General features: G+C 44.8%; 1 pseudogene; it reads right to left on the bottom strand.

Annotated features, from left to right (window-relative positions):
* Positions 1-1,029: 1,029 nt before the first annotated feature.
* Positions 1,030-21,777, bottom strand: LOC135569090 (adipocyte plasma membrane-associated protein-like; annotated as a pseudogene).
* Positions 21,778-27,759: the final 5,982 nt, after the last annotated feature.

The following is a 27,759-nucleotide window of genomic DNA, read 5'->3' as shown; positions in this document are numbered from 1 at the left end:
ATTAGACAGACCCCTAGAACAGTATTACAGCATCTGAGCCCAGAACAGTATTGGGTTAGGAGACATTACAGACTACTAACTACAGCTGGGTTGAGTCCACAGACCCTATTACAGACAGTATTCTGGCCCCTGCTTTATGTCCACAGGTCTGAGATGCTTTACACTGACCACTACTAACTACAGATGCTTTATGAGTCCACAGAACCAGACTATTACAACAGCATCTGGCCCCAGAACAGTATGGGTCTGAGGAGACACTGACTACTACTAAGTACAGCTACAGAGACAGACCCCAGTATTACAGCATCTGGCCCCTGATTTATGGGTCCTAGGAGACACTGACCACACTAACTACAGCTGGGTTAGACTTTAGAGTCCCCTATTACAGCATCTGGCCCCTGATGGGTCTTATGAGACACTGAACCACTACTAACTACAGCTGGGTTAGACAGACCCTATTACAGCATCTGGCCCCTGATGGGTTTGAGGAGACACAGAACCACTACTAACTACAGCTGGGTTAGACAGACCCCTACAGAGATGATTTATGAGTCCAGCATCTGGTCCCCTGTATGGGTCTGAGGAGACACTGACCACTACTAACTACAGCTGGGTTAGACAGACCCCTACAACAGCATCTGGCCCCTGTATGGGTCTGAGGAGGCACAGAACAGGAACCATGATTTATGAACTAACTGAAGACATATTCAGTTTAACATTCTCCTGGTCAATCAGTGTGGAACCAAATGATCTGTGTTAAAAATGTCCCAGTATCAACAGGAATCTATTCCGATGGATGAGTCCACAGAAAAGGACACCTGGTTGATTGATTGGCAGACTATTAGAGCCAGGACCAAGTGTCTGAGGATCTCTGCTGCAGACTCTGGATTACAGAGATCATAGTCCACAGTTAACTTCCACAGAACAGTATTACAGCCCCCCCAGGACCAAGTGTCTGAGGATTTCTCTGTATTGCAGTCTCTGGACACGTCACAGTTAGTTAACTTCCCCCTCCCCCTCAGAGATGCTTTAACCCACAGAAGGCCTAGTATGAGAGGCCTGCAGCAGACAGTTAGTGGAGCAGAACCAGTCCTCCAGGACAGGAAGGAAGGGCATGGTGCAGAACCCAGGTAGAGTCTCCCCTGGTGGGAGAACACGTCACTGACGGCCCAGGTCAGGCTGCCTGTAGGGTCATGGAGACTCCCCAGCACCTCCCCTTATGAGTCCAACTCCAACACAGGTATTACGTATTAGGCAACAGCATGTTGTACCAGCTCAGAGGAACCACCTGGAAGAAAACAGACACAAACTCCGGGCTTTAATATGTCATTTTATCATAGAAATACACTGGAACAGTATTACAGAACACCTTCCTTATTGAGTTGCTACAGAGATGATTTTGAGCCCACAGAACAGCCTCAATTCATTGGGTCGTGGACTCCACAGAAGGTATTCGTTAAAGCGCTCCACAGAGATGCTGGCCCATGTTGACTGACCAATGCTTACCCACAGATGTGAGTTGGCTGGATGTCCTCAGCGTGGTGAACAGTATTACAGACGATTCTTGATACACAAAGGAAACAGTTAGTTGAGAAACCCAGCAACGTTGCAGTTCTTGATGCTTTATGAGTCCACAGAACAGTGCTCCAGCACCTACTACATAACCTGTTCAGGAGGCACTTAAATATTTTGTCTTGCCCAGTCACCTTCTGAATGGCACACATACACAATCCATGTCTCCATTGTCTCAAAAACCTTCTTCAACCCGTCTCCTCCCCTTCATCTACATGTCTCTCCCCCTATAACTTCATCTATGGGTCTGAGGTCTCCTCCCCTTCATCTACACGTCTCCTCCCCTTCATCTACAGAGATCCTATGAGTCATCTACAGTAACACCTCCCCTTCATCTACACGTCTCCTCCCCTTCATCTACACAGCATCTCCTCCCCTTCATCTAGACGTCTCCTCCCCTTCATCTACACAGAACCCCTTCATCTACAGTCTCCTCCCCTTCATCTACAGTCTCCTCCCCTTCATACACATCTGGCCCCTCCCCTTCACAGAGACATGTCTCACTCCTTCATCTACATGTCTCCTCCCCTTCATCTACAGTCTCCCAGAACATCTACATGTCTACTCCCCTTCATCTACATGTCTCCTCCCCTTATCTACACTGACAGTATTTAACAGGTGACATCGATAAGGGATCATAGACTGCCAGGTGAATCCCAGGTGAAAGCCATGTCATGGAAAGAGCAGGTGTTCTTAATGTTTTGTCACACTAAGTGTATATTCCTGGAAACATCCACCAGAACACAATGGGTACAGACTTCACTATTAGTATTATACCACTGTGCTATAATATTACTTATGCTTTACATGACCCACAGAACAGTACTGTTTACATACATTATCTCCTCTAGAGACATTACATGTTGCTTCTGAATTATCTCCACAGAACATACACAGATCTGGCCCATGTTGATGTCTGAATTATCTCCTCTAGAACACCATGTTGATGTCTGAATTATCTCCTCTAGAACACATGTTGCTGTACAACTATCTCCTCTAGAACACCATGTTGCTGTCTGAATTATCTCCTCTAGAACACCATGTTGCTGTCAGAGATTATCTACTAGAACACCATGTTGATTTGTGAATTATCTCCTCTAGAACACCATGTTGCTGATTTCTGAACAGTCCTCTAGAACACCATGTTGATGTCTGAATTATCTCCCTCTAGAACACATGTTGATGTCTGAATTATCTCCTCTAGAACACCATGTTGCTGTCTGAATTATCTCCTCTAGAACACCATGTTGCTGTCTGAATTATCTCTTGTATTTATCTCCTCTAGAAAACCATGTTGCTGCCTGAATTATCTCTTGTATTTATCTCCTAGAACACCATGTTGCTGTCTGAATTATCTCTTGTATTTATCTCCTCTAGAACACCATGTTGCTGTCTGAATTATCTCTTGTATTTATCTCCTCTAGAACACCATGTTGCTGTCTGAATTATCTCTTGTATTTATCTCCTCTAGAACACCATGTTGCTGTCTGAATTATCTCTTGTATTTATCTCCTCTAGAACACCATGTTGCTGTCTGAATTATCTCTTGTATTTATCTCCTCTAGAACACCATGTTGCTGTCTGAATTATCTCCTCTAGAACACCATGTTGCTGTCTGAATTATCTCCTCTAGAACACCATGTTGCTGTCTGAATTATCTCCTCTAGAACACCATGTTGCTGTCTGAATTATCTCCTCTAGAACACCATGTTGATGTGTGAATTATCTCCTCTAGAACACCATGTTGCTGTCTGAATTATCTCCTCTAGAACACCATGTTGCTGTCTGAATTATCTCCTCTAGAACACCATGTTGCTGTCTGAATTATCTCCTCTAGAACACCATGTTGCTGTCTGAATTATCTCCTCTAGAACACCATGTTGATGTCTGAATTATCTCCTCTAGAACACCATGTTGATGTCTGAATTATCTCCTCTAGAACACCATGTTGCTGTCTGAATTATCTCTTGTATTTATCTCCTAGAACACCATGTTGCTGTCTGAATTATCTCTTGTATTTATCTCCTCTAGAACACCATGTTGCTGTCTGAATTATCTCTTGTATTTATCTCCTCTAGAACACCATGTTGATGTCTGAATTATCTCCTCTAGAACACCATGTTGCTGTCTGAATTATCTCTTGTATTTATCTCCTAGAACACCATGTTGCTGTCTGAATTATCTCTTGTATTTATCTCCTCTAGTATTACAGACTACAACCATGTTGCTGTCTGAATTATCTCTTGTATTTATCTCCTCTAGAACACCATGTTATTACAGAATTATCTCCTCTAGAACACCATGTTGCTGTCTGAATTATCTCCTCTAGAACACCATGTTGCTGTCTGAATTATCTCCTCTAGAACACCATGTTGATGTGTGAATTATCTCCTCTAGAACACCATGTTGCTGTCTGAATTATCTCCTCTAGAACACCATGTTGCTGTCTGAATTATCTCCTCTAGAACACCATGTTGCTGTCTGAATTATCTCCTCTAGAACACCATGTTGCTGTCTGAATTATCTCCTCTAGAACACCATGTTGATGTCTGAATTACCACTAGAACACCATGTTGATGTCTGAATTATCTCCTCTAGAACACCATGTTGCTGTCTGAATTATCTCTTGTATTTATCTCCTCTAGAACACCATGTTGCTGCCTGAATTATCTCTTGTATTTATCTCCTAGAACACCATGTTGCTGTCTGAATTATCTCTTGTATTTATCTCCTCTAGAACACCATGTTGCTGTCTGAATTATCTCTTGTATTTATCTCCTCTAGAACACCATGTTGCTGTCTGAATTATCTCCTCTAGAACACCATGTTGCTGTCTGAATTATCTCCTCTAGAACACCATGTTGCTGTCTGAATTATCTCCTCTAGAACACCATGTTGCTGTCTGACTGACCATTATCTCCTCTAGAACACCATGTTGCCCCTGTGTGAATTATCTCTCTAGAACACCATGTTGCTGTCTGAATTATCTCCTCTAGAACACCATGTTGCTGTCTGAATTATCTCCTCTAGAACACCATGTTGCTGTCTGAATTATCTCCTCTAGAACACCATGTTGCTGTCTGAATTATCTCCTCTAGAACACCATGTTGATGTCTGAATTATCTCCTCTAGAACACCATGTTGATGTCTGAATTATCTCCTCTAGAACACCATGTTGCTGTCTGAATTATCTCCTCTAGAACACCATGTTGCTGTCTGAATTATCTCTTGTATTTATCTCCTCTAGAACACCATGTTGCTGCCTGAATTATCTCTTGTATTTATCTCCTAGAACACCATGTTGCTGTCTGAATTATCTCTTGTATTTATCTCCTCTAGAACACCATGTTGCTGTCTGAATTATCTCTTGTATTTATCTCCTCTAGAACACCATGTTGCTGTCTGAATTATCTCTTGTATTTATCTCCTCTAGAACACCATGTTGCTGTCTGAATTATCTCTTGTTTTTATCTCCTCTAGAACACCATGTTGCTGTCTGAATTATCTCCTCTAGAACACCATGTTGCTGTCTGAATTATCTCTTGTATTTATCTCCTCTAGAACACCATGTTGCTGTGTGAATTATCTCTTGTATTTATCTCCTCTAGAACACCATGTTGCTGTCTGAATTAACTCCTCTAGAACACCATGTTGCTGTGTGAATTATCTATTGTATGTATCTCCTCTAGAACACCATGTTGCTGTCTGAATTATCTCTTGTATGTATCTCCTCTAGAACACCATGTTGCTGTCTGAATTATCTATTGTATTTATCTCCTCTAGAACACCATGTTGCTGTCTGAATTATCTCCTCTAGAACACCATGTTGCTGTGTGAATTATCTCTTGTATGTATCTCCTCTAGAACACCATGTTGCTGTCTGAATTATCTCTTGTATTTATCTCCTCTAGAACACCATGTTGCTGTGTGAATCATCTCTTGTATTTATCTCTGCTAGAACATGTTGCTGTCTGAATTATCTCTTGTATTTATCTCCTCTAGAACACCATGTTGCTGTCTGAATTATCTCTTGTATTTATCTCCTCTAGAACACCATGTTGCTGTCTGAATTATCTCTTGTATTTATCTCCTCTAGAACACCATGTTGCTGTCTGAATCATCTCTTGTATTTATCTCCTCTAGAACACCATGTTGCTGTCTGAATTATCTCTTGTATTTATCTCCTCTAGAACACCATGTTGCTCCCTCTGAATTATCTCTTGTATTTATCTCCTCTAGAACACCATGTCTGCTAGAACACCATGTTCTGAATTATCTCTTGTATTTATCTCCTCTAGAACACCATGTTGCTGTCTGAATTATCTCTTGTATTTATCTCTCTAGAACACCATGTTGCTGTCTGAATTATCTCTTGTATTGTATTTATCTCCTCTAGAACACCATGTTGCTGTCTGAACATCTCTTGTATTTATCTCCTCTAGAACACCATGTTGCTGTCTGAATTATCTCTTGTTTTATCTCCTCTAGAACACCATGTTGCTGTCTGAATTATCTCTTGTATTTATCTCCTCTAGAACACCATGTTGCTGTCTGAATTATCTCTTGTATTTATCTCCTCTAGAACACCATGTTGCTGTCTGAATTATCTCTTGTATTTATCTCCTCTAGAACACCATGTTGCTGTCTGAATTATCTCTTGTATTTATCTCCTCTAGAACACCATGTTGCTGTCTGAATTATCTCTTGTATTTATCTCCTCTAGAACACCATGTTGCTGTCTGAATTATCTCCTCTAGAACACCATGTTGCTGTCTGAATTATCTCTTGTATTTATCTCCTCTAGAACACCATGTTGCTGTCTGAATTATCTCTTGTATTTATCTCCTCTAGAACACCATGTTGCTGTCTGAATTATCTATTGTATTTATCTCCTCTAGAACACCATGTTGCTGTCTGAATTATCTCCTCTAGAACACCATGTTGCTGTGTGAATTATCTCTTGTATGTATCTCCTCTAGAACACCATGTTGCTGTCTGAATTATCTCTTGTATTTATCTCCTCTAGAACACCATGTTGCTGTCTGAATTATCTCTTGTATTTATCTCCTCTAGAACACCATGTTGCTGTCTGAATTATCTCTTGTATTTATCTCTGCTAGAACATGTTGCTGTCTGAATTATCTCTTGTATTTATCTCCTCTAGAACACCATGTTGCTGTCTGAATTATCTCTTGTATTTATCTCCTCTAGAACACCATGTTGCTGTCTGAATTATCTCTTGTATTTATCTCCTCTAGAACACCATGTTGCTGTCTGAATTATCTCTTGTATTTATCTCCTCTAGAACACCATGTTGCTGTCTGAATTATCTCTTGTTTTTATCTCCTCTAGAACACCATGTTGCTGTCTGAATTATCTCTTGTATTTATCTCCTCTAGAACACCATGTTGCTGTCTGAATTATCTCTTGTATTTATCTCCTCTAGAACACCATGTTGCTGTCTGAATTATCTCTTGTATTTATCTCCTCTAGAACACCATGTTGCTGTCTGAATTATCTCTTGTATTTATCTCCTCTAGAACACCATGTTGCTGTCTGAATTATCTCTTGTATTTATCTCCTCTAGAACACCATGTTGCTGTGTGAATTAACTCCTCTAGAACACCATGTTGCTGTCTGAATTATCTCCTCTAGAACACCATGTTGCTGTCTGAATTATCTCTTGTATGTATCTCCTCTAGAACACCATGTTGCTGTCTGAATTATCTCTAGAACACCATGTTGCTGTCTTTATCTCTCCTCTAGAACACCATGTTGCTGTCTGAATTATCTCTTGTATTTATCTCCTCTAGAACACCATGTTGCTGTCTGAATTATCTCTTGTATTTATCTCCTCTAGAACACCATGTTGCTGTCTGAATTATCTCTTGTATTTATCTCCTCTAGAACACCATGTTGCTGTCTGAATTATCTCTTGTATTTATCTCTCTAGAACACCATGTTGCTGTCTGAATTATCTCTTGTATTTATCTCCTCTAGAACACCATGTTGCTGTCTGAATTATCTCTTGTATTTATCTCCTCTAGAACACCATGTTGCTGTCTGAATTATCTCTTGTATTTATCTCCTCTAGAACACCATGTTGCTGTCTGAATTATCTCTTGTATTTATCTCCTCTAGAACACCATGTTGCTGTCTGAATTATCTCTTGTATTTATCTCCTCTAGAACACCATGTTGCTGTCTGAATTATCTCTTGTATTTATCTCCTCTAGAACACCATGTTGCTGTCTGAATTATCTCTTGTATTTATCTCCTCTAGAACACCATGTTGCTGTCTGAATTATCTCTTGTATTTATCTCCTCTAGAACACCATGTTGCTGTCTGAATTATCTCCTCTAGAACACCATGTTGCTGTGTGAATTATCTATTGTATGTATCTCCTCTAGAACACCATGTTGCTGTCTGAATTATCTCTTGTATGTATCTCCTCTAGAACACCATGTTGCTGTCTGAATTATCTCTTGTATTTATCTCCTCTAGAACACCATGTTGCTGTCTGAATTATCTCCTCTAGAACACCATGTTGCTGTCTGAATTATCTCTTGTATTTATCTCCTCTAGAACACCATGTTGCTGTCTGAATTATCTCTTGTATTTATCTCCTCTAGAACACCATGTTGCTGTCTGAATTATCTCTTGTATTTATCTCCTCTAGAACACCATGTTGCTGTCTGAATTATCTCTTGTATTTATCTCCTCTAGAACACCATGTTGCTGTCTGAATTATCTCTTGTATTTATCTCCTCTAGAACACCATGTTGCTGTCTGAATCATCTCTTGTATTTATCTCCTCTAGAACACCATGTTGCTGTCTGAATTATCTCTTGTATTTATCTCCTCTAGAACACCATGTTGCTGCCTGAATTATCTCTTGTATTTATCTCCTCTAGAACACCATGTTGCTGTCTGAATTATCTCTTGTATTTATCTCCTCTAGAACACCATGTTGCTGTCTGAATTATCTCTTGTATTTATCTCCTCTAGAACACCATGTTGCTGTCTGAATCATCTCTTGTATTTATCTCCTCTAGAACACCATGTTTCTGTCTGAATTATCTCTTGTATTTATCTCTGCTAGAATACAGCGGCTTGACCAAGTATTCACGCCTTGGTGTTTTTCCTATTTCGTTGCCTTACAACCTGGAATTAAAATAGATTTTTTGGGGGTTTTGTGTCATTTGATTTACACAACACATGCCGCCCACTTTGAAGATGCAAAATATTTGTTATTGTGAAGGAAACAGGAAAATAAGACAGAACTTGAACGTGCAAAACTATTCACCCCCCAAGGTCAATACTTTGTAGAGCCACCTTCTGCAGCAATTACAGCTGCTAGTCTCTTGGGGTATGTCTCTATAAGCTTGGCATATCTAGCCACTGGGATTTCTTCTCATTCTTCAAGGCAAAACTGCTCCAGCTCCTTCAAGTTAGATGGGTTCCGCTGTTGTACAGAAATCTTTAAGTCATACCACAGATTCTCAATTGGATTTTTTATTAAATTTTTTATTTTACCTTTATTTAACCAGGCAAGTCAGTTAAGAACAAATTCTTATTTTCAATGACGGCCTAGGAACAGCGGGTTAACTGCCTGTTCAGGGGCAGAACGACAGATTTGTACCTTGTCAGCTCGTGGGTTTGAACTTGCAACCTTCCGGTTACTAGTCCAACGCTCTAACCACTAGGCTACCCTGCCGTCACATTGAGGTCTGGGCTTTGACTAGGCCATTCCAAGACATTTAAATGTTTCCCCTTAAACCACCCAAGTGTTGCTTTAGCAGTATGCTTAGGGTCATTGTCCTCCTGGAAGGTGAACCTCCGTCCCGGTCTCAAATCTCTGGAAGACTGAATTAGGTTTCCCTCAAGAATTTCCCTGTATTTAGCACCATCCATCATTCCTTCAATTCTGACCAGTTTCCCTGCTGCTGAAAAACATCCCCACAGCATGATGCTGCCACCACCATGCTTCACTGGTGGTGTTCTCGGATGATGAGAGGTGTTGGGATTGCGCCAGGTATAGCGTTGTCCTTGATGGCCAAAAAGCTACATTTTAGTCTCACCTAGCCAGAGTACCTTCTTCCATATGTTTGGGAGTCTCCCACATGCTTTGTGGCAAACACCAAACATATTTGCTTATTTTTCTTTAAGCAATGGCTTTTTTCTGGCCACTCTTCTGTAAAGCCCAGCTCTGTGGAGTGTACGGCTTAAAGTGGTCCTATGGACAGATACTCAATCTCTAGAACGCTGTAGAGCTTTGCAGCTCCTTCAGGATTATCTTTGGTCTCTTTGTTGCCTCTCTGATTAATGTCCTCCTTGCCTGGTCTGTGAGTTTTGGTGAGCGGCCCTTGCTCTTGGCTTTTTAATAATGGATTTAATGGTGCTCCGTGGGATGTTCAAAATTTCTGATATTGTTTTATAACCCAACCCTGATCTGTACTTCTCCCCCACTTTTGTCCCTGACCTGTTTGGAGAGCTCCTTGGTCTTCATGGTGCCCCTTGCTTAGTGGGGCCTTTCAGAACAGGTGTATATATATACGCAAATCATGTGACACTTAGATTGCACACAGGTGGACTTTATTTATCTACTTATGTGTCATCTGAAGATCATTGGTTGCACCAGATCTTTATGTAGGGGCTTCATAGCAAAGGGGCTGAATACATATGATCTTTATGTAGGGGCTTCATAGCAAAGGGGCTGAATACATATGATCTTTATGTAGGGGCTTCATAGCAAAGGGGCTGAATACATATGATCTTTATGTAGGGGCTTCATAGCAAAGGGGCTGAATACATATGATCTTTATGTAGGGGCTTCATAGCAAAGGGACTGAATACATATGATCTTTATGTAGGGGCTTCATAGCAAAGGGGCTGAATACATATGATCTTTATGTAGGGGCTTCATAGCAAAGGGGCTGAATACATATGATCTTTATGTAGGGCTTCATAGCAAAGGGCTGAATACATATGATCTTTATGTAGGGCTTCATAGCAAAGGGGCTGAATACATATGATCTTTATGTAGGGGCTTCATAGCAAAGGGGCTGAATACATATGATCTTTATGTAGGGGCTTCATAGCAAAGGGGCTGAATACATATGATCTTTATGTAGGGGCTGAATACATATGATCTTTATGTAGGGGCTGAATACATATGATCTTTATGTAGGGGCTGAATACATATGATCTTTATGTAGGGGCTTCATAGCAAAGGGGCTGAATACATATGATCTTTATGTAGGGGCTTCATAGCAAAGGGGCTGAATACATATGATCTTTATGTAGGGGCTTCATAGCAAAGGGGCTGAATACATATGATCTTTATGTAGGGGCTTCATAGCAAAGGGGCTGAATACATATGATCTTTATGTAGGGGCTTCATAGCAAAGGGGCTGAATACATATGATCTTTATGTAGGGCTTCATAGCAAAGGGGCTGAATACATATGATCTTTATGTAGGGGCTTCATAGCAAAGGGGCTGAATACATATGATCTTTATGTAGGGCTTCATAGCAAAGGGGCTGAATACATATGATCTTTATGTAGGGGCTTCATAGCAAAGGGGCTGAATACATATGATCTTTATAGGGGCTTCATAGCAAAGGGGCTGAATACATATGATCTTTATGTAGGGCTTCATAGCAAAGGGGCTGAATACATATGATCTTTATGTAGGGGCTTCATAGCAAAGGGGCTGAATACATATGATCTTTATGTAGGGGCTTCATAGCAAAGGGGCTGAATACATATGATCTTTATGTAGGGGCTGAATCATAGCTTCATAGCCAAGGGGCTGAATACATATGATCTTTATGTAGGGGCTTCATAGCAAAGGGCTGAATACATATGATCTTTATGTAGGGCTTCATAGCAAAGGGGCTGAATACATATGATCTTTATGTAGGGCTTCATAGCAAAGGGGCTGAATACATATGATCTTTATGTAGGGGCTGAATCATAGCAAAGGGGCTGAATACATATGATCTTTATGTAGCAAAGGGGCTGAATACATATGATCTTTTGTAGGGGCTTGTAGCAAGGGCTGAATACATATGATCTTTATGTAGGGGCTTCATAGCAAAGGGGCTGAATACATATGATCTTTATGTAGGGGCTTCATAGCAAAGGGCTGAATACATATGATCTTTATGTAGGGGCTTCATAGATCAAAGGGGCTGAATACATATGATCTTTATGTAGGGGCTTCATAGCAAAGGGGCTGAATACATATGATCTTTATGTAGGGGCTTCATAGCAAAGGGGCTGAATACATATGATCTTTATGTAGGGGCTTTAGCAAAGGGGCTGAATACATATGATCTTTATGTAGGGGCTTCATAGGGGCTGAATACATATGATCTTTATGTAGGGGCTTCATGAATGTAGGGCTGAATACATATGATCTTTATGTCTATGATCTTTATGTAGGGCTTATGTAGGGGCTGAATACATATGATCTTTATGTAGGGGCTGAATACATATGATCTTTATGTAGGGGCTGAATACATATGATCTTTATGTAGGGCTTCATAGCAAAGGGGCTGAATACATATGATCTTTATGTAGGGGCTTCATAGCAAAGGGGCTGAATACATATGATCTTTATGTAGGGGCTTCATAGCAAAGGGGCTGAATACATATGATCTTTATGTAGGGCTTCTGAATGACATATGATCTTTATGTAGCAAAGGGGCTGAATACATATGATCTTTATGTAGGGGCTTCATAGCAAAGGGGCTGAATACATATGATCTTTATGTAGGGGCTTCATAGCAAAGGGGCTGAATACATATGATCTTTATGTAGGGGCTGAATACATATGATCTTTTAGGGGGCTTGTAGCAAAAGGGGCTGAATACATATGATCTTTATGTAGGGGCTTCATAGCAAAGGGGCTGAATACATATGATCTTTATGTAGGGGCTTCTGCAAATGAATACATATGATCTTTCTTTATGTAGGGGCTGAATACATATGATCTTTATGTAGGGGCTTCATAGCAAAGGGGCTGAATACATATGATCTTTATGTAGGGGCTTCATAGCAAAGGGGCTGAATACATATGATCTTTATGTAGGGGCTTCATAGCAAAGGGGCTGAATACATATGATCTTTATGTAGGGGCTGAATACATATGATCTTTATGTAGGGGCTGAATACATATGATCTTTATGTAGGGGCTTCATAGCAAAGGGGCTGAATACATATGATCTTTATGTAGGGGCTTCATAGCAAAGGGGCTGAATACATATGATCTTTATGTAGGGGCTTCATAGCAAAGGGGCTGAATACATATGATCTTTATGTAGGGGCTTCATAGCAAAGGGGCTGAATACATATGATCTTTATGTAGGGGCTTCATAGCAAAGGGGCTGAATACATATGATCTTTATGTATCATAGCAAAGGGCTGAATACATATGATCTTTATGTAGGGTAGCAAAGGGGCTGAATACATATGATCTTTATGTAGGGGCTGAATACATAGATCTTTATGTAGGGGCTGAATACATATGATCTTTATGTAGGGCTGCCGCCACATATGATCTTTAAAGGGGCTGAATACATATGATCTTTATGTAGGGGCTGAATACATATGATCTTTATGTAGGGGCTGAATACATATGATCTTTATGTAGGGGCTGAATACATATGATCTTTATGTAGGGGCTGAATACATATGATCTTTATGTAGGGGCTGAATACATATGATCTTTATGTAGGGGCTGAATACATATGATCTTTATGTAGGGGCTGAATACATATGATCTTTATGTAGGGGCTGAATACATATGATCTTTATGTAGGGGCTGAATACATATGATCTTTATGTAGGGGCTGAATACATATGATCTTTATGTAGGGGCTGAATACATATGATCTTTATGTAGGGGCTGAATACATATGATCTTTATGTAGGGGCTGAATACATATGATCTTTATGTAGGGGCTGAATACATATGATCTTTATGTAGGGGCTGAATACATATGATCTTTATGTAGGGGCTGAATACATATGATCTTTATGTAGGGGCTGAATACATATGATCTTTATGTAGGGGCTGAATACATATGATCTTTATGTAGGGGCTGAATACATATGATCTTTATGTAGGGCTGAATACATATGATCTTTAGGTAGGGGCTGAATACATATGATCTTTATGTAGGGGCTGAATACATATGATCTTTATGTAGGGGCTGAATACATATGATCTTTATGTAGGGGCTTCATAGCAAAGGGGCTGAATACATATGATCTTTATGTAGGGGCTTCATAGCAAAGGGGCTGAATACATATGATCTTTATGTAGGGGCTGAATACATATGATCTTTATGTAGGGGCTGAATACATATGATCTTTATGTAGGGGCTGAATACATATGATCTTTATGTAGGGGCTGAATACATATGATCTTTATGTGGGGGGCTGAATACATATGATCTTTATGTGAAAGGGGCTGAATACATATGATCTTTATGTAGGGGCTGAATACATATGATCTTTATGTAGGGGCTGAATACATATGATCTTTATGTAGGGGCTGAATACATATGATCTTTATGTAGGGGCTGAATACATATGATCTTTATGTAGGGGGGCTGAATACATATGATCTTTATGTAGGGGCTGAATACATATGATCTTTATGTAGGGGCTGAATACATATGATCTTTATGTATGATCTTTATGTAGGGGCTTCATAGGGCTGAATACATATGATCTTTATGTAGGGGCTTCATAGCAAAGGGGCTGAATACATATGATCTTTATGTAGGGGCTGAATACATATGATCTTTATGTAGGGGCTGAATACATATGATCTTTATGTAGGGGCTGAATACATATGATCTTTAAGGGGCTGAATACATATGATCTTTATGTAGGGGCTGAATACATATGATCTTTATGTAGGGGCTGAATACATATGATCTTTATGTAGGGGCTGAATACATATGATCTTTATGTAGGGGCTGAATACATATGATCTTTATGTAGGGGCTGAATACATATGATCTTTATGTAGGGGCTGAATACATATGATCTTTATGTAGGGGCTGAATACATATGATCTTTATGTAGGGGCTGAATACATATGATCTTTATGTAGGGGCTGAATACATATGATCTTTATGTAGGGGCTGAATACATATGATCTTTATGTAGGGGCTGAATACATATGATCTTTATGTAGGGGCTGAATACATATGATCTTTATGTAGGGGCTGAATACATATGATCTTTATGTAGGGGCTGAATACATATGATCTTTATGTAGGGGCTGAATACATATGATCTTTATGTAGGGGCTGAATACATATGATCTTTATGTAGGGGCTGAATACATATGATCTTTATGTAGGGGCTGAATACATATGATCTTTATGTAGGGGCTGAATACATATGATCTTTAGGTAGGGGCTGAATACATATGATCTTTATGTAGGGGCTGAATACATATGATCTTTATGTAGGGGCTGAATACATATGATCTTTATGTAGGGGCTGAATACATATGATCTTTATGTAGGGGCTGAATACATATGATCTTTATGTAGGGGCTGAATACATATGATCTTTATGTAGGGGCTGAATACATATGATCTTTATGTAGGGGCTTCATAGCAAAGGGGCTGAATACATATGATCTTTATGTAGGGGCTGAATACATATGATCTTTATGTAGGGGCTGAATACATATGATCTTTATGTAGGGGCTGAATACATATGATCTTTATGTAGGGGCTGAATACATATGATCTTTATGTAGGGGCTGAATACATATGATCTTTATGTAGGGGCTGAATACATATGATCTTTAGGTACGCACCACTTTTCCGTTTGAATTTATTGAAGTTATTATCATTTCACTTCACTGATTTGAACTATTTTGTTACATGCAATACCCAAAAAATCTATTTAAATTACGTTGTACTGTAACAAAATAGGAAAAACGCCAACGGGGGTGAATACTTTAACAAGCCACTGTATCATGTTGCTGTCTGAATCATCTCTTGATGGAGGCTCTCTGTCCTCTCAGATTACTCTCTCTAGTCTCACTGCAGCCTGGAACAAAGAACACACAGGGGTCTGGGAGAGAGGTCTACAACACAGGGGCCTGGGAGAGAGAGCTACAACACAGGGGCCTGGAACAAATAACACACAGAGAGGTCTACAACACAGGGGTCTGGGAGAGAGGTCAACAACACAGGGGCCTGGGAGAGAGGTCTACAACACAGGGGCCTGGGAGAGAGACTACAACACAGGGGTCTGGGAGAGAGGTCTACAACACAGGGGCCTGGGAGAGAGGTCTACAACACAGGGGCCTGGGAGAGAGGTCTACAACACAGGGGTCTGGGAGAGAGGTCTACAACACAGGGGCCTGGGAGAGAGGTCTACAACACAGGGGTCTGGGAGAGAGGTCTACAACACAGGGGCCTGGGAGAGAGGTCTACAACACAGGGGTCTGGGAGAGAGGTCTACAACACAGGGGTCTGGGAGAGAGGTCTACAACACAGGGGTCTGGGAGAGAGGTCTACAACACAGGGGCCTGGGAGAGAGGTCAACAACACAGGGGTCTGGGAGAGAGGGCTACAACACAGGGGCCTGGGAGAGAGGGCTACAACACAGGGGCCTGGGAGAGAGACTACAACACAGGGGCCTGGGAGAGAGATCTACAACACAGGGGCCTGGGAGAGAGATCTACAACACAGGGGCCTGGGAGAGAGGTCAACAACACAGGGGTGTGGTCTACAACACAGGGGCCTGGGAGAGAGGTCTACAACACAGGGGGGGTCCAACACAGGGGGAGAGAGGTCTACAACACAGGGGTCTGGGAGAGAGGTCTACAACACACACTACAACACAGGGGCCTGGGAGAGAGGTCTACAACACAGGGGCCTGGGAGAGAGGTCTACAACACAGGGGTCTGGGAGAGAGGTCTACAACACAGGGGCCTGGGAGAGAGGTCTACCACACAGGGGCCTGGGAGAGAGGTCTACAACACAGGGGTCTGGGAGAGAGGTCTACAACACAGGGGTCTGGGAGAGAGGTCTACAACACAGGGGCCTGGGAGAGAGGTCTACCACACAGGGGTCTGGGAGAGAGGTCTACAACACAGGGGTCTGGGAGAGAGGTCTACCACACAGGGGTCTGGGAGAGAGGTCTACAACACATTGATGATGATGATGATGGTGAAACTAACCTTAGCCAGAAAGCGTTTGACCGCTGGGTATGGACCAATCAGGTCCAGGAATGGAGGCATGAGCTTCCTGAAGCGTGTGGTCGTTAGACCAACCAGGAAGGTTCCACGGTCGCTAAGGCGGATGTTGTCAGGGTAACCGGGCATATTATTCATGATGACCTCCTTGGTGCCAGCCTTGGGGCCTTTCAGCCAGTACCTACAGAGGTAGAGAGAGAAAAGGAACCATGAGTCATTCAAACAAAAGGCCTTTCAGCCAGTATCTGGAGGGAGGGAGGGAGGGAGGGAGGACAATGATTGTCATAGAACAAAAAGGCCTTTCTGTACTGTGAGGGTTCCTCTGTCCTGCTGATCAGCTGATAACACAATGATATTTACATGTTAAAAGGAAAAACACAGGAAGGACAGTTACTATGGAAAACACTGTCCTCCGTTGGTGTGTGTGTGTGTGTACCTGAGGATACACCCGATGCTGGTCTCGGCCAGCAGCAGGAAGCTCTCGTCAGGTGACAGGGCGATGCCATTGGGCATGTAGAGACCATCCAGTAGGACACCCACACGCCCTGACACGGGGTCAAAGGTCAGGAGACGACCCAGAGCGTTGGTCTCTATCACCTAGACGTTAGAGGTCAGGGGTTATAGAGCGTATAAAGAAGAAGGGTGATTTGTAGGGAGCGACAGACCTCTAGTTTGACGTGTCGTCGTCCCCAGCGAGAGGAGGAGTCCGTAAAGTAAATGATCCCAGTCTGAGAGGAGATCTCCAACCCGTTCAGGAATGCAAACGGAACCCCGTCAGCTCCTAGAGCACAAAGATTTGTTAACTGGATGTATATTAGCCTCACAAGCCTGACTTTTACCACATTTTGTTGCTTTATAGCCTTATTATAAAAAATTTTTTTTTTTTTTTTGAAATCCACTCAATCAATACCCCATAATGACATCATAATACCCCATAATGACATCATAATACCCCATAATGACATCATAATACCCCATAATGACATCATAATACCCCATAATGACATCATAATACCCCATAATGACATCATAATACCCCATAATGACATCATAATACCCCATAATGACATCACAATACCCCATAATGACATCACAATAACCCATAATGACATCATAATACCCCATAATGACATCACAATACCCCATAATGACATCACAATACCCCATAATGACATCACAATACTCCATTATGACAAAGCAAAAACATTTTTGATAATTTACTACAAATAAAATATGGAAATATCACATTTACATAAGTATTCCGACCCTTTATTCAGTACTTTGTTGAAGCACCTTTGTCAGATTACAGCCTTGAGTCTTCTTGGGTCTGACGCTCCAAGCTTGGCACACCTGTATTTGGGGAGTTTCTCCCATTCTTCTCTGCAGATCCTCTCAAGCTCTGTCAGGTTGGATGGGGAGCATCGCTGCACAGCTATTTTCAGGTCTCTCCAGAGATATGCTCCGTTCTATATTTTGCTCCGTTCATCTTTCCCTCGATCCTGACTAGTCTCCCAGTCCCTATAGCTGAAAAACACCCCCACAGCATGATTCTGCCACCACCATGCTTCACTGTAGGGATTGTGCCAGGTTTCCTCCAGATGTGACGCTTGGCATTCAGGCCAAAGAGTTCAATCTTGGTTTCATCAGACCAGAGAATCTTGTTTCTCATGGTCTGAGAGTCCTTTAGGTGCCTTTTTGCAAACTCCATAAGGCCTGATTGGTGGAGTGCTGCAGAAATGGTTGTCCTTCTGGAAGGTTATCCCATTTCCACAGAGGAACTCTGGAGCTCTGTCAGAGTGACCATCGGGTTCTCAGTCACCTCCCTGACCAAGGCCCTTCTCCCGATTGCTCAGTTTGTCCGGGCGGCCAGCTCTAGGAAGAGTCTTGGTGGTTCCAAACTTCTTCCATTGAAGATGGAGGCTGTGTTCTTGGAGACATTACTTAAAAATCATACAATGTGATTTTCTGGATTTTTGATTCCATCTCTCACAGTTGAAGTCTATGATAAACATTACAGACCTCTACATGCTTTGTAAGTAGGAAAACCTGAAAAATCGGCAGTGTATCAAATACTTGTTGACCCCACTGTATGTTTATATTTATATATTTACACCTTAAAGGGTCCAAACAGCTAAATAATCCTTGGTTAGGGGTTAGGGGTTAGACTGTCAGACCTGCTGTCTAGTCAGAGTTAAGGTTAAGACTGTCAGACCTGCTGTCTAGTCAGAGTTAAGGTTAGGGGTTAGACTGTCAGACCTGCTGTCCAGTCAGAGATAAGGTTAGACTGTCAGACCTGCTGTCTAGTCAGAGTTAAGGTTAGGGGTTAGACTGTCAGACCTGCTGTCCAGTCAGAGTTAAGGTTAAGACTGTCAGACCTGCTGTCTAGTCAGAGTTAAGGTTAGGGGTTAGACTGTCAGACCTGCTGTCCAGTCAGAGATAAGGTTAGGGGTTAGACTGTCAGACCTGCTGTCTAGTCAGAGTTAAGGTTAGACTGTCAGACCTGCTGTCTAGTCAGAGATAAGGTTAGACTGTCAGACCTGCTCAGACCTCCAGTCAGAGTTAAGGTTAAGACTGTCAGACCTGCTGTCTAGTCAGAGTTAAGGTTAGGGGTAGGGGTTAGACTGTCAGACCTGCTGTCCAGTCAGAGATAAGGTTAGGGGTTAGACTGTCAGACCTGCTGTCTAGTCAGAGTTAAGGTTAGACTGTCAGACCTGCTGTCTAGTCAGAGATAAGGTTAGACTGTCAGACCTGCTGTCCAGTCAGAGTTAAGGTTAGACTGTCAGACCTGCTGTCTAGTCAGAGATAATGTTAGGGGTTAGACTGTCAGACCTGCTGTCTAGTCAGAGTTAAGGTTAGACTGTCAGACCTGCTGTCTAGTCAGAGATAAGGTTAGACTGTCAGACCTGCTGTCCAGTCAGAGTTAAGGTTAGACTGTCAGACCTGCTGTCTAGTCAGAGATAAGGTTAGGGGTTAGACTGTCAGACCTGCTGTCCAGTCAGAGTTAAGGTTAGGGGTTAGACTGTCAGACCTGCTGTCCAGTCAGAGTTAAGGTTAGGGGTTAGACTGTCAGACCTGCTGTCTAGTCAGAGTTAAGGTTAGGGGTTAGACTGTCAGACCTGCTGTCCAGTCAGAGTTAAGGGTTCGGGTTAGGGCTAGGGGTTAGACCAAATAATCCTTGGTACCTGCTGTCCAGTCAGAGTTAAGGTTAGGGTTAGGGGTTAGGGGTTGGTACCTGCTGTCCAGTCAGAGTTGGGGTTAGGGGTTGGTACCTGCTGTCCAGTCAGAGTTGGGGTTAGGGGTTGGTACCTGCTGTCCAGTCAGAGTTAAGGTTAGGGTTAGGGGTTAGGGGTTGGTACCTGCTGTCCAGTCAGAGTTGGGGTTAGGGGTTGGTACCTGCTGTCCAGTCAGAGTTGGGGTTAGGGGTTACCTGGTTCAGAGTTAAGGTTAGGGTTAGACTGTCAGACCTACTGTCTAGTCAGAGTTAAGGTTAGGGGTTAGACTGTCAGACCTGCTGTCCAGTCAGAGTTAAGGTTAGGGGTTAGACTGTCAGACCTGCTGTCTAGTCAGAGTTAAGGTTAGGGGTTAGACTGTCAGACCTGCTGTCCAGTCAGAGTTAAGGGTTCGGGTTAGGGCTAGGGGTTAGGGGTTAGACCAAATAATCCTTGGTACCTGCTGTCCAGTCAGAGTTAAGGTTAGGGTTAGACTGTCAGACCTACTGTCTAGTCAGAGTTAAGGTTAGGGGTTAGACTGTCAGACCTGCTGTCCAGTCAGAGTTAAGGTTAGGGGTTAGACTGTCAGACCTGCTGTCTAGTCAGAGTTAAGGTTAGGGGTTAGACTGTCAGACCTGCTGTCCAGTCAGAGTTAAGGGGTTGGTTCCAGTCAGAGTTAGGGTTAGGGTTAGGGGTTAGACCAAATAATCCTTGGTACCTGCTGTCCAGTCAGAGTTAAGGTTAGGGGTTGGTACCTGCTGTCCAGTCAGAGTTAAGGTTAGGGTTAGGGGTTAGGGGTTGGTACCTGCTGTCCAGTCAGAGTTGGGGTTAGGGGTTGGTACCTGCTGTCCAGTCAGAGTTGGGGTTAGGGGTTGGTACCTGCTGTCCAGTCAGAGTTAAGGTTAGGGTTAGGGGTTAGACCAAATAATCCTTGGTACCTGCTGTCCAGTCAGAGTTAAGGTTAGGGTTAGGGCTAGGGCTAGGGTTGGGGTTAAGGTTAGGGGTTAGACTGTCAGACCTGCTGTCCAGTCAGAGTTAAGGTTAGACTGTCAGACCTGCTGTCCAGTCAGAGTTAAGGTTAGGGGTTAGACTGTCAGACCTGCTGTCTAGTCAGAGTTAAGGTTAGGGGTTAGACTGTCAGACCTGCTGTCCAGTCAGAGTTAAGGTTAGGGGTTAGACTGTCAGACCTGCTGTCCAGTCAGAGTTAAGGTTAGGGGTTAGACTGTGAATGATCAGACCTGGTTTGCTGTCCAGTAGCAGACTATGGTGTCCAGTCTGGGGGTTAGGGGTCAGGGGTTAACTGTGTTGCTGTCCAGTAGCAGGGTCTTGTGTCCAGTCTGGGGATAGGGTACATTACCTGTCTTGCTGTCCAGTAGCAGGGTCTTGTGTCCAGTCTGGGGGTCAACAGAAAACAGCCCAAAGTAGGAGTCAGCTACGATCAGCTGACCACCACTGTCCAACCGCACACCATGAGGACGACCACAGACTGGCTCATAGTCTGTCCTGCTACCTAGAGGACCAACAGAGATAACATCACAGTCTGTCCTGCTACCTAGAGGACCAACAGAGATAACACCACAGTCTGTCCTGCTACCTAGAGGACCAACAGAGATAACACCACAGTCTGTCCTGCTACCTAGAGGACCAACAGAGATAACACCACAGTCTGTCCTGCTACCTAGAGGACCGACAGAGATAACATCAGTCTGTCCTGCCCTCTTTCGGTCTCTCCGTCTCCCCAGTCTGGAACAACATCAGAGGATTTCTAGAGATTTACTAGACCGTCTCTACCACAACCTGACACACACACACACACACACACACACACACAACCTGACACAAACACACACAACCTGACACACACACACACAACCTGACACACAACACCTGGCACACACACAACCTGACACACACACACACACACACACACAACTTGACACACACACACAACCTGACACACACACACACAACCTGGCACACACACAAACGTCTGTTTTGGCCAGAGCTCCGAGGAAGACAATTGGCTGCCGGCCACATCAACAGAGATCTGAACAGAACACGTTCCCACAGCGAAACCCTTCCCAACAGAAGAGTCAGTGTTCCACACCACGGGTCCAGTAGAACATCTGAAATATTCAGGTCCTCCTCCTTTTCTAAATGTTTTCTCACCTGTTTCATACCTACTGAACTGAACACAGCCCTTGTAGACCCCAGACAGATTCCACCATACATCAATAAGCCTGCTATAATTACTGACCACACTCCAACTACTGTCAGCAAGCCAGATAGCCACGAAGAATTGTTAGCTAGCCAGATAGCCACGAAGAATTGTTAGCTAGCCAGACAGCCATGAAGAATTGTTAGCTAGCCAGATAGGGGGAGTGCTGCTCAGCGTGAGGTAATAAAGTAGGGGGAGGTGCAGCGTGAGGTAATACAGTAGGGGGAGTGCTGCTCAGCGTGAGGTAATACAGTAGTAGGGGAGTGCTGCTCAGGCGTGAGGTAATACAGTAGGGGAGGTAATACAGTAGGGGAGTGCTGAGGTAATACAGTAGGGGAGTGCTGCTCAGCGTGAGGTATTACAGTAGGGGAGTGCTGCTCAGCGTGAGGTAATACAGTAGGGGAGTGCTGCTCAGCGTGAGGTAATACAGTAGGGGGAGTGCTGCTCAGCGTGAGGTAATACAGTAGGGGGAGTGCTGAGGTAATACAGTAGGGGGAGTGCTAAGGTAATACAGTAGGGGGAGTGCTGAAGTAATACAGTAGGGGGAGTGCTGCTCAGCGTGAGGTAATACAGTAGGGGAGTGCTGCTCAGCGTGAGGTAATACAGTAGGGGAGTGCTGCTCAGCGTGAGGTAATACAGTAGGGGAGTGCTGCTCAGCGTGAGGTAATACAGTAGGGGAGTGCTGCTCAGCGTGAGGTAATACAGTAGGGGAGTGCTGCTCAGCGTGAGGTAATACAGTAGGGGGAGTGCTGCTCAGCGTGAGGTAATACAGTAGGGGGAGTGCTGCTCAGTGTGAGGTAATACAGTAGGGGGAGTGCTGCTCGGTGTGAGGTAATACAGTAGGGGGAGTGCTGCTCAGTGTGAGGTAATACAGTAGGGGGAGTGCTGCTCAGCGTGAGGTATTACAGTAGGGGGAGTGCTGCTCAGCGTGAGGTATTACAGTAGGGGGAGTGCTGCTCAGCGTGAGGTAATACAGTAGGGGGAGTGCTGCTCAGTGTGAGGTAATACAGTAGGGGGAGTGCTGCTCAGTCTGAGGTAATACAGTAGGGGGAGTGCTGCTCAGTGTGAGGTAATACAGTAGAGGGGAGTGGGAGGTAATACAGTAAGGGGAGTGCTGCTCAGTGTGAGGTAATACAGTAGGGGGAGTGCTGCTCAGTGTGAGGTAATACAGTAGAGGGGAGTGGGAGGTAATACAGTAGGGGGAGTGCTGCTCAGCGTGAGGTATTACAGTAGGGGGAGTGCTGCTCAGTGTGAGGTAATACAGTAGGGGGAGGAGCAGCGTGAGGTAATACAGTAGGGGGAGGTACAGCGTGAGGTAATACAGTAGGGGGAGTGCTGCTCAGCGTGAGGTAATACAGTAGGGGAGTGCTGCTCAGTGTGAGGTAATACAGTAGGGGAGTGCTGAGGTAATACAGTAGGGGAGTGCTGCTCAGTGTGAGGTAATACAGTAGGGGAGTGCTGAGGTAATACAGTAGGGGAGTGCTGCTCAGCGTGAGGTAATACAGTAGGGGAGTGCTGAGGTAATACAGTAGGGGAGTGCTGCTCAGCGTGAGGTAATACAGTAGGGGAGTGCTGCTCAGCGTGAGGTGATACAGTAGGGGAGTGCTGCTCAGTGTGAGGTAATACAGTAATACAGAGGGGAGTGCTGAGGTAATACAGTAGGGGAGTTCTGCTCAGCGTGAGGTAATACAGTAGGGGGAGTGCTGAGGTAATACAGTAGGGGAGTGCTGCTCAGCGTGAGGTATTACAGTAGGGGAGTGCTGCTCAGTGTGAGGTAATACAGTAGGGGAGTGCTGCTCAGCGTGAGGTAATACAGTAGGGGAGTGCTGCTCAGTGTGAAGTAATACAGTAGAGGAGTGCTGCTCAGCGTGAGGTAATACAGTAGGGGAGTGCTGCTCAGCGTGAGGTAATACAGTAGGGGAGTGTGAGGTAATACAGTAGGGGGAGTGCTGCTCAGCGTGAGGTAATACAGTAGGGGAGTGCTGCTCAGCGTGAGGTAATACAGTAGGGGGAGTGCTGAGGTAATACAGTAGGGGAGTGCTGCTCAGCGTGAGGTAATACAGTAGGGGAGTGCTGAGGTAATACAGTAGGGGAGTGCTGCTCAGCGTGAGGTAATACAGTAGGGAGTGCTGCTCAGCGTGAGGTAATACAGTAGGGGGAGTGCTGCTCAGCGTGAGGTAATACAGTAGGGGAGTGCTGAGGTAATACAGTAGGGGAGTGCTGCTCAGCGTGAAGTAATACAGTAGGGGAGTGCTGCTCAGCGTGAGGTAATACAGTAGGGGAGTGCTGCTCAGCGTGAGGTAATACAGTAGGGGGAGTGCTGCTCAGCGTGAGGTAATACAGTAGGGGGAGTGCTGCTCAGCGTGAGGTAATACAGTATGGGAGTGCTGCTCAGCGTGAGGTAATACAGTAGGGGAGTGCTGCTCAGCGTGAGGTAATACAGTAGGGGAGTGCTGCTCAGCGTGAGGTAATACAGTAGGTGGAGTGCTGAGGTAATACAGTAGGGGAGTGCTAAGGTAATACAGTAGGGAGTGCTGCTCAGCGTGAGGTAATACAGTAGGGGAGTGCTGCTCAGCGTGAGGTAATACAGTAGGGGAGTGCTGCTCAGCGTGAGGTAATACAGTAGGGGGAGTGCTGCTCAGCGTGAGGTAATACAGTAGAGGAGTGCTGCACAGCGTGAGGTAATACAGTAGGGGAGTGCTGCTCAGCGTGAGGTAATACAGTGGGGGGGAGTGCTGCTCAGCGTGAGGTAAGACAGTAGGGGAGTGCTGAGGTAATACAGTAGGGGAGTGCTGAGGTAATACAGTAGGGGAGTGCTGCTCAGCGTGAGGTAATACAGTAGGGGAGTGCTGCTCAGCGTGAGGTAATACAGTAGGGGGAGTGCTGAGGTAATACAGTAGGGGGAGTGCTGCTCAGCGTGAGGTAATACAGTAGGGGAGTGCTGCTCAGCGTGAGGTAATACAGTAAAGGGCGTGCTGCTCAGCGTGAGGTAATACAGTAGGGGGAGTGCTGCTCAGCGTGAGGTAATACAGTAGGGGGAGGTGCAGCGTGAGGTAATACAGTAGGGGGAGTGTGAGGTAATACAGTAGGGGGAGTGCTGCTCAGCATGAGGTAATACAGTAGGGGGAGTGCTGCTCAGCGTGAGGTAATACAGTAGAGGGAGTGCTGCTCAGTGTGAGGTAATACAGTAGAGGAGTGCTGCTCAGTGTGAGGTAATACAGTAGGGGGAGTGCTGAGGTAATACAGTAGGGGGAGTGCTGCTCAGCGTGAGGTAATACAGTAGGGGAGTGCTGCTCAGCGTGAGGTAATACAGTAGAGGGCGTGCTGCTCAGCGTGAGGTAATACAGTAGGGGGAGTGCTGAGGTAATACAGTAGGGGGAGTGCTGCTCAGCGTGAGGTAATACAGTAGGGGGAGTGCTGCTCAGCGTGAGGTAATACAGTAGGGGGAGTGCTGCTCAGCGTGAGGTAATACAGTAGAGGGAGGTGCAGCGTGAGGTAATACAGTAGGGGGAGTGTGAGGTAATACAGTAGGGGGAGTGCTGCTCAGCATGAGGTAATACAGTAGGGGAGTGCTGCTCAGCGTGAGGTAATACAGTAGAGGAGTGCTGCTGTAATACTGAGGTAATACAGTAGGGGAGTGCTGCTCAGCGTGAGGTAATACAGTAGGGGAGTGCTGAGGTAATACAGTAGGGGAGTGCTGAGGTAATACAGTAGGGGAGTGCTAAGGTAATACAGTAGGGGGAGTGCTGCTCAGCGTGAGGTAATACAGTAGGGGGAGTGCTGCTCAGTGTGAGGTAATACAGTAGGAGGAGTGCTGAGGTAATACAGTAGGGGGAGTGCTGCTCAGCGTGAGGTAATACAGTAGGGGGAGTGCTGCTCAGCGTGAGGTAATACAGTAGGGGGAGTGCTGAGGTAATACAGTTGGGGAGTGCTGCTCAGCGTGAGGTAATACAGTAGGGGAGTGCTGCTCAGCGTGAGGTAATACAGTAGGGGGAGTGCTGCTCAGCGTGAGGTAATACAGTAGGGGAGTGCTGCTCAGTGTGAGGTAATACAGTAGGGGAGTGCTGAGGTAATACAGTAGGGGAGTGCTGAGGTAATACAGTAGGGGAGTGCTGCTCAGTGTGAGGTAATACAGTAGGGGGAGTGCTGCTCAGCGTGAGGTAATACAGTAGGGGAGTGCTGCTCAGCGTGAGGTAATACAGTGTGCTCAGTGTGAGGTAATACAGTAGGGGAGTGCTGCTCAGCGTGAGGTAATACAGTAGGGGAGTGCTGAGGTAATACAGTAGGGGAGTGCTGCTCAGCGTGAGGTAATACAGTAGGGGAGTGCTGAGGTAATACAGTAGGGGAGTGCTGCTCAGCATGAGTAATACAGTAGGGGAGTGCTGCTCAGCGTGAGGTAATACAGTAGGGGAGTGCTGCTCAGCATGAGGTAATACAGTAGGGGAGTGCTGCTCAGCATGAGGTAATACAGTAGGGGAGTGCTGCTCAGCGTGTGGTAATACAGTAGGGGGAGTGCTGCTCAGCGTGAGGTAATACAGTAGGGGGAGTGCTGCTCAGCGTGAGGTAATACAGTAGGGGAGTGCTGCTCAGCGTGAGGTAATACAGTAGGGGAGTGCTGCTCAGCGTGAGGTAATACAGTAGGGGAGTGCTGCTCAGCGTGAGGTAATACAGTAGGGGAGTGCTGCTCAGCGTGAGGTAATACAGTAGGGGGAGTGCTGCTCAGCGTGAGGTAATACAGCTGAGGGGGAGTGCTGAGGTAATACAGTAGGGGAGTGCTGAGGTAATACAGTAGGGGGAGTGGTGCTCAGCGTGAGGTAATACAGTAGGGGAGTGCTGCTCAGCGTGAGGTAATACAGTAGGGGAGTGCTGCTCAGCGTGAGGTAATACAGTAGGGGAGTGCTGCTCAGTGTGAGGTAATACAGTAGTGCTGGGGAGTGCTGAGGTAATACAGTAGGGGGAGTGCTGAGGTAATACAGTAGGGGAGTGCTGCTCAGTGTGAGGTAATACAGTAGGGGGGAGTGCTGCTCAGCGTGAGGTAATACAGTAGGGGAGTGCTGCTCAGCGTGAGGTAATACAGTAGGGGGTGCGGGGAGTGCTGCTCAGCGTGAGGTAATACAGTAGGGGAGTGCTGCTCAGCATGAGGTAATACAGTAGGGAGTGCTGCTCAGCGTGAGGTAATACAGTAGGGGAGTGCTGCTCAGCATGAGGTAATACAGTAGGGGAGTGCTGCTCAGCATGAGGTAATACAGTAGGGGGAGTGCTGCTCAGCGTGAGGTAATACAGTAGGGGAGTGCTGCTCAGCGTGAGGTAATACAGTAGGGGAGTGCTGCTCAGCGTGAGGTAATACAGTAGGGGAGTGCTGCTCAGCATGAGGTAATACAGTAGGGGAGTGCTGCTCAGCGTGAGGTAATACAGTAGGGGAGTGCTGCTCAGCGTGAGGTAATACAGTAGGGGAGTGCTGCTCAGCGTGAGGTAATACAGTAGGGGAGTGCTGCTCAGCGTGAGGTAATACAGTAGA

The sequence above is a fragment of the Oncorhynchus nerka genome, unplaced genomic scaffold (genome assembly GCF_034236695.1).
Source record: "Oncorhynchus nerka isolate Pitt River unplaced genomic scaffold, Oner_Uvic_2.0 unplaced_scaffold_1214, whole genome shotgun sequence".
NCBI classification, from domain to species: Eukaryota; Metazoa; Chordata; class Actinopteri; order Salmoniformes; family Salmonidae; genus Oncorhynchus; species Oncorhynchus nerka.
The sequence above is the reverse complement of the archived record's forward strand: the minus strand, read 5'-3'. Positions and strand labels throughout refer to the sequence as shown.